We start from the raw sequence: 8,224 nt of genomic DNA, 5'->3' as shown, positions 1-8,224 counted from the left end.
GAGGGAGGGAAACCCCTGGGAAAAATTATTGGATTCGGGTTTTAATTATTTTGTGGGACTTTTGCCTTTTGAGAGAGGAAAGACATTTTTGACAGATTTTCCATACTGCTGAACTGCCTGGAGTGACAGGACAAGAGGAATGGCTTCCCACTGCCAGAGGGCAGGGTTAGATGGGATATTGGGATGGAATTCTTGGCTGTGAGGGGGGGCGGGCTCTGGCACAGGGTGTCCAGAGCAGCTGTGGCTGCCCCATCCTTGAAAGTGTCCAAGGCCAGGTTGGACAGGGTTTGGAGCAACCTGGGCTAATGGAAGGTGTCCCTGCCCATGGCAGTGGGACTGGGTGATGTTTAAGGTCCCTCCCAACCCAAACCACTGTGGGATGATTTTCTGACTCTCTGAAAGCAGCTGCAGCAGTTTCCCAGCCAGCACAGCTGAAGCTGTTTTTCTGTGTTGGTTTTTATGGCAAATTCAATGCCAACAGGAAAATATAGGTATGACATAAAATTTTTATGACTTCATCCCCAAAATATCTCCAAAGCAGCTTGTTTACATAAAGGGCACGTTTTTTTGGATGACTTTCAGGAGTAGCAAATCCAACCGGCCCCGGCCCTGCTCTCCTCCCTCGTGCCCTTTCCATGCATGGACACCATCCCATTTATTGGATCCAGGGTCCTCCAGAAGTGTTGCATCCAGCTGGATTTAAGCTGCCACGGGCCCTGCATAGACTGTCACACCACTCATGCATTTTGTAAGGAAAACCACAGCTCAAACCCTCACCCAAGTCCTTCTTTGGGATCCACCAGGGACAAGGCACCAGGACCTCACTGGGGGCCTCCAAGAGCCTCAGGCCCAGAACAGGGCTGGGACAAGGGGCAGGACACAGCACCCAAATCCCTCTGTGCTTGGGGAGATCGACTGTAAACATCCACTGACTTTACATCACAATCAACCCACCACCATGAGCCACCAGACCTTGGCTTGTTGGATATTTTCCAAATACGAAAACACAGGGAAGTTTTGCTGGAGCAGGAGCTGTGGAGACATCCCCATGGAGCTGTCCCTCCCTGCCACGGTGTTTGGCACCCACCGAGCCCTGGGCACAGGGGAGATGTCCCCAGACTCATAGCAAGGACACATCACCCTGGCTTTACCCTCTGGGCTCACACCAAGTCACACACCGAGCCTTTTCTTATCCTCAAAGACAATTAAATTCTTAATAAACATGTTCCACAGAAGGCGTTTTATAATGTTAGTCTAAAATAAAAATAAGTGTGCTCAAAATTCCAATTGGATTTCACCAAAGCAGCCAGGCTAAAATAATACATTTTAAATGTCTTAAACTGTGCACTTCACAAGTAATTAAATTAGCAGCGTTCCTGCACCACGACTTTCCTTCCATCCATTTAAGCATTAGATTAAAGTTGTCAGGCAGCCTTCAGATGGAAAATACCACGCTGCAGGGAAGGGCTTGGGAGGAGGAGAGTGGAGTGGGGTGAGTTTTAGCAGCTGGTGGGTCAGGGACCTGCTCCAGCCACCGCTGCAAGCGAGGGAGATGCCTCCCTCCCAGGGGACAGCCACTCACTGCCACTGCCCAGGGAGTGGCACAGGTCTGGGGGGCACAGGAGCAGCAGTGCTGTGACAGCCACTCATGGGTGACAGGGACATCTACCCAGGGGTGGTGGGGATATTCCCCCACAGGTGACAGGGCCAGGCACCCAGGCTGCTCTGTGCCCTTGCAGCCCTTCCCTGTGCCCCTCACCTCGCCCACGGGCGGGCAGTGAGCAGCTCTGCCACACACACCCCCAGCACCACTGCATTATTTAAAAGCTTCCTTAAAATATCAGCGTTTTGCTGCCACTTAACCAAACCACCATGAGAATCGTGCTCCTGCAACACCATTTGTCCTTGGATCTGATCTTGCTCTCCTGAGCTCATCGCTCTCCCTCGGGAATAAAACAGGGGGCGGGAATCAACGGCAGAGCAAGTCCTGGGTTCCCGCTGTGCCCAGTGCTTCCAGTGCCACCAGCACTGCAGGACAGTGCTGTCCCAGTGTGGCACAGAGGCTGGGCAGTGGAAATCCCTTTGCCTGCAGACAGCACAGCTCTGGGCATCACTGCTCTGGTGGCAAAGCCCCAGGGGAGAGCTGGGAGCAGCTGGGCAGGTACTGCAGAGCAAAGGCAACTTTGCTTTATCTGACACCTAGGAGAGGAGATCCATCTTCAGTGCTTACACTGGTCCACACACCTGCAAAGTCCTCATTTATCATAGAATCATGGAATTGTTTCACCTGGGAAGACCTGGAAGATGACTGAGTCCAACTGCTAATCCAGCGCTGCCATGTGCCGAAGAGGCGACAGCCAGGGAGGAGTGTACCCCTGCCAGGGAGGATTTTACCCCTGCCAGGGAAGAGTGTACCCCTGTCAGGCCCCTTCCACTGCCCTGTTTCTAGAGTTTAGGTGGTAAATAAATGTGTATTCAAACCTAAAGCTGGTTTAGCACTGCAATGTCAAACACGGCTTTTGCCTCAATGTGACAGGACAAGACAAACTCAGACCCCACCAAGCCCCTGCCTCACCTCCCAGCTACAAACTCCTGGGGAGCCACCGGGAGTCTGGAACAGCACAAATCAGCAGATTCTGCTCACTCAAGTGGCTCTTTTTCCTCCCCCTTTGAGTTATTCCTGCCTCCTTTGTAGCCATTATCAGCTACAGTTCCTGGGGGGAAAAGCATTGTGAATTCAGCGTAAATCCATTCTGTTCACTGGATTAATCTTAATTTGCAGCAAGAAAATGAAGATCAGACAATGAGCCATAAAAGTCAACCTGATGTGAGAGAGCTACTGAAATAATATGGAACTCTGATATCAAAATAATTGTGCCATTTGCATGTGAGAGTTTAAAACTGCTCATAATTGCAGCAAGGCTTAAATAAACCAGAGATTCCTAAATATGTGAGGTAGTTATTGTGGTTAGTGCTCGGAAAAAGAAAAGCGAGGAAAAAGAAGATACAACTGCTGGAGTGCTGCTAGGAAATATCTTCCACTTATAGCCCTTGGAAAGCACAAGAGATTTATCTTCTATTCCCAGAGGTATTTTGCAGCCCAGAGTGACCTGTGTGCATTTCCCAGCAGGTTGGGAGGTGGCTTTCCCTCCTCCAAGCCCACATCCGTGGCACAGGGTCAGGGACACCACGTGCTCTGCAGGGCCCTGCCAGCATCAGTAACATCCCAATTCCACGGGGGGAATTTGCATTTTAATAAAAGCACGGATGTTTTCACTCCCAGCCCCTGGGTGACCCGGGGATGTTCAAAGGAGTGGAACAAACCGCAGGCAATGGGGGGGTGAAGAGTCTGATGATGGTCACACGTCTCTGACACGGCTCTGGGTCCTTGCAGGGCTCTGTCCCCCCCAGGCAGCGATTCCTCCTCCTCTGTGACCACTTGGCAGCCACACCAGGGACCTCTCCAGGGAGGGGCAATAGCTGAGGGATGTTCCATGGAATCACAGAATCATCACAGGGAAGGGACCTTAAGGAAGGACCATCTCACTCCACCCCTGCCATGGGCAGGGACACCTTCCACTAGTCCAGGTTGCTCCAAGCCCCATCCAACCTGGCCTTGGACACTTCCAGGGCTGGGGCAGCCACAGCTTCTCTGGGCAACCTGTGCCGGGGCATCACCACTGACAGCCAAGAATTCCTTCCCAGTATCCCATCTAACCCTGCCCTCTGTCCTTTTAAAGCCATGTTTCCCAGGTGCAGGTTGTCTCTCCTTCCCACCCACTGCTCCTGGGAAGGAATGTGCTCCAGAGCGTGGATCCCTTCTGGGCTGGGTCCTGCCTGCCCCCAACACTGGAAAGTTTGAGTTTACCAGAGGGTTGAGAGTTCTATGATTGTTACACACCTTAATTATGTTTGCATTTAGGCAGAATATCGGGATGAGGCATTCTTTGTGCTGTGGTATTTTTACAGTGCATTTTACCCTCTGTAAGGGGTGCACAGAGCCAACAGAGCACTGATCTGACCCTGGCAGGTCGAGTCCATGGCTGCCTTTCCAGAAGGGAGGGGGGAGCCATCCCAGCAGATCCCTGGGAGCAGCACGCCCACCACTGTGCTGTGATGCATGAACAGCTCCCTATTAATGTGCTTTGACAATAACCCACAATCTCAGCACAAAGAGAGAAACGCCTCAAACAGCTGATGGGATTTTAGCCAGCAGGATGAAACGACCCCCTTGGGAACGTGGCCACGGCACCGCCTCAGTGCCACCAGGAATGTGCAAGGTCCTGTCAAGCAGCTGCACCCAGGCAGAGAGCCAGAAAAATCCCCAGTGAGGAAAGGATTGAGCGGGATGCTCTGGGCTGGGCTCGGGATACCCTGGGCTGGGCTCCCTCCAAGTGCAGCACCCACGATCTGAGATGGACGCTGCTCCTGCCCTTGGAACCTTCCAGGGATGGGGCAGCTGCAGCCTCTCTGGGACAACGTGTGCCAGGGCCTCACCACCCTCACAGGGAAGGACTTCCTCCTAAACTCTAATCTAAACCTGCTCACTTTCCCAGGGGATGAGGAAGAAAGCAAACTTTGCTTCTCAAGGTTTGTCTTCCCAGATCACCTTTACGTAATTCCAATGTCAATGGCTTTAGTTCCACAGATTCCTCCTTGTACCTTTGCCATCCTCAAATGCTCAGCTCCCCTCAGATTTGAAAACAATGCTGGGAAGGGAAATAACTGTTTTCTACTCTCCCTTTCCCCCTTGTTCAATAGTTTTTCAGATCTTATATTACCAACATTAGTACCGCTCCTTAAACGAGGGAAGATCCTGGCCCCATGGGATGGGAGGGATGGGTTTCCCCTCGGGGACAGTTCCTGGCCTCTCCATGCCCTGTCCAAGCTCCACTGACTGTTCACTGCACCAATCTGCCTTTGCAGATAAAATTTTTTGTTTAGGCTCACTGGAGTTAATGGTCAAAGCTGCTCCATCAATTATGTATGAACACAAATAGATAGTTGTGCTCAGTAAATTGGGTCCCTCGTGCCCATGCGCGGGCAGGGCTCACCAGAGGGCTATTTCTGAACTGCTGACAGCCCCAAATTGGCACTGCAGGGACAGAGCCCGGCACCGCCGAGGTCCCGGCACGTCCTGGGCACGGGGCAGGCTCCTGGCGTGCTCTGGGCAAGGCTTTGCCCTGCTGCAGGCGTGATCAAAGGGGCTGGAATCATAGAGTCATGGAATTCTAGAGTGGTTTGGGTTGGAAAGGACCTTAAAGACCACCCAGTTCCACCCCTGCCATGGGCAGGGACATCTTCCAGCAGCCCAGGCGGCTCCAAGCCCTGTCCAACCTGGCCTTGGACACTCCCAGGGATGGGGCAGCCACAGCTTCTCTGGGCAACCTGTGCCAGGGCCTCCCCCCCCCCTCATTGTAAAAAACTTCTTTACAACATCTAATCTAAGTATGAGGACAGGAAGGCTGGTGCCAGTCCCAGGCTGAGAGGTTCCCTCTGGCAGCCACAGCACATCCCAAATTGTCCCCAACACCAGGATCGGGGCTGGATGCACTTTACTGAGAATAATTTCAAAGAAAATATGGCAAGTTAGGAGTGAGAAGAACCCAGGCTGTAACCTCTCCATGGTCCAAAGCAGGTGGAGGCCCAGCCTGCCGTCCCTCCTCCCTGCTGTGCACGGCAGGGAAGCCAAGCCACAGCCTTTGTTTCCAGCAGCGGTGCAGCAGATTGCAATTTTCCGAGCCAAGCGCTGCAACTACATCATTTTCAAAGAAAGGCTTGAAGTGATCCCAAATATTCTCCCCGAGCATCTGGGTAGGCTCCCCAGCGGGGCTGAACTCGAGCATTACAAAGGATAAAGGAGAGCGGCCCCCTCCGCGCTCGCCCTGGGCAGGAGGAGGCGGCTGAGGCTGTGCCCGGCGGGGACAGCAGAGGGGATGTCTGGGAGCTCCTGCCCGCCTGACGCCACAACCCGGCAGGGAAGATGCAAAACGTAAAGCTCCTTTTGCCGGGGCAAAGCCGCGGTTTGCTCAGGTGAGCGCCGCGGGGACGCACCTGAGTCCTCGTGTTTGCAGATGTTCCCCTGCCAACGGATTTATTCCCGTAAAGTTTTGCCTTTCGTATTCCGGTTGGGTCCCTGAGCTGGAGCTGGGCCAGAAGGATGTCACTCGGTGAAAAGCCCCCGAGCTGGCTCCTCTCCCGCCCCCACCCCTGTCACAGGCACAGTCGCTGTCTCTCCCTTTTACATAATCCCACTGGCACCGGGAGCGCCTGGCAGCCGGGGGAGGCACCCGGGCCCGGGAGCATCCCGGGAGCGGGGCGGGAGCTGCGGGGCAGCCCTGCCACGGGGGCGGCAGCACCGCCCGGGGCCGGAGGGGGCGGCTGGACGTATTTTTAGCGTGGATCGAGGGGCAGCGGAGCTGCCGTGGCATTTGGAGCAGCTCACGCTGCAGAGCTCAGTATCAAGGACATAATTCAAGCAGAAAATGAATTGGGAAGGACTTCAACTTCAGATGTGAGGGAGATGAGGACTTTGCAGGATTATTGTCGCAGCCGTTGGGAAAAGCCTTTGGCTTCTCCCAGCGCTGGGTTTTCCTGGGTCTGAGGAAGCAGCCCCAAGATGAACATGACACCGCAGCTCCATCCCCCAGTGAAGGTGTCTTCCCCAACCAAAGATTGTCGCGACTCAGCAGCATCGCGGCTGAGCCTGAGGGTTACTCAGCTCTTCCTCCAAATTCCCCTGTGCTGCTTCTCGTGGGGGAGAAATTGGCTCTGGATATGCAGAGATTTGGGTGCAGAAACAGGGATTAGTCATAAAGATAAAACCTCAGCCTTGTCACCAACGAGCTGCTATTTCTGGTGCAATTCCCAGGTCTGGGGCAGCCGGAGCCAGGAGAGTGCCAAGGCTGTGCTAACTCCCGTGGGACAATCCACCCTCACCATCCAAACCTTATCTAGGAATTAGGCAGAAAGGACTCACAAAGGCCCAGCTTTGGAGGCTGGTGCAAGGAATTATGATTACCCGGCATGGTGGTGCACTGATAGCACCGGGAGCCCAGGGGAAATCAGCAGGAAAACTGCTGGCAATTAGCACACGGGGTCGTGCTCCCAGGGAGCTGAAGGCATGACTTGGTAACAGATCATGCCTCTGAATGACACCATCAAAGACACACGTCCCACAGATGAGCTAATGGGGGAACTGAGGCAGGGACAGGGCTGCAGGAGGGGTGAGGGGTCCCAGGAGCTCCTGGATCCACTGCTCCCCTGGGAGGCTGATTGAAGGGCAAGTTACATGGACTTTGGGAGTTGCCTGTTTTCAGGCAAGACTCACTGCCATCCCCCAAATACTGCCCTCCCTACAGGCCAGAGCACAGCACCCGGGATCCCCCTGGACACTGCCCCTGCCATGCCACCCCCAGCTGGGACTCGGCTCCAGGAGATATTTATTAATCATCATTTCTGCCCTCGCCCCAGGCTCACTACAGACTTCTGCTGCCAACACGGTGCCGGCAGCGTGCAACGCTCCTGCTGAAAGTTGGTCATGGCCGAAGGACAGAGCAAGCAGATGGACAGGCTGGGCTTCCACTCGGGCAAAGCCTCCCTGCCATTTATCAACCATTCTAGCAACTCACAGAAAATTACATTTGAGCATCCCATTCGCTCTCCCTCCAATCTGTGCCATTCCTGGAGAGTTAATATTGACAATTTCTGCAGGAAAATGCTTTCCAAGCCAAGCCCAGTGCTGGCTGCACCACGCCTGGATCCCTGTGTGGGTGCTGAAGGCAGTGTGGCTTTGCCTCTGTCCCAGGACCCTAAAACCAGCATTAACACAAAGCTGTACCCACGCTCCGTGCTGCTCCCCTGGAGCAGGTTTGGTGGCACAGGAGCCCTGGATGTTATCCAAAGGGCTGGGAACCAGCACAGCTGGAGTTGCCCAGAGCCCTGTGCCCCTCACCCTGCCCGTGGAGCCCCCCTCCTGCCAGCTGTCTCTGTCAGCAGCAGCTCCACCTCGGGCACGGGGTGCAGAGCATCCCAGGCTGTCCCCCTCTCCCAGTCACCCATTAGTGGCCAAAAGGGACACCCTGAACAGGCAAAAGCCAGCACCAAAGGCACACAAATCCTTATTTCCAGACCAAGGCTGCCCACACTGAGCACTTCAGACTGAACTCAGCCATTCCTTATTTTTCCTGCCTAGGTTAGGAGGAATAAAAACCTGTGAGATGCA

The 8,224-nt window shown here is 54.1% G+C and overlaps 1 protein-coding gene across 4 annotated transcripts in view; it reads right to left on the bottom strand.

Annotated features, from left to right (window-relative positions):
* KCNAB1 (potassium voltage-gated channel subfamily A member regulatory beta subunit 1) overlaps positions 1-8,224 on the bottom strand; it is a 62,218-nt gene that overhangs the window by 34,762 nt on the left and 19,232 nt on the right. The window lies entirely within an intron of this gene.

Source organism: Lepidothrix coronata, unplaced genomic scaffold (assembly GCF_001604755.1).
Source record: "Lepidothrix coronata isolate B3197 unplaced genomic scaffold, Lepidothrix_coronata-1.0 Scaffold190, whole genome shotgun sequence".
NCBI lineage: Eukaryota > Metazoa > Chordata > Aves > Passeriformes > Pipridae > Lepidothrix > Lepidothrix coronata.
This window is presented reverse-complemented; position numbering and strand designations above follow the sequence as displayed.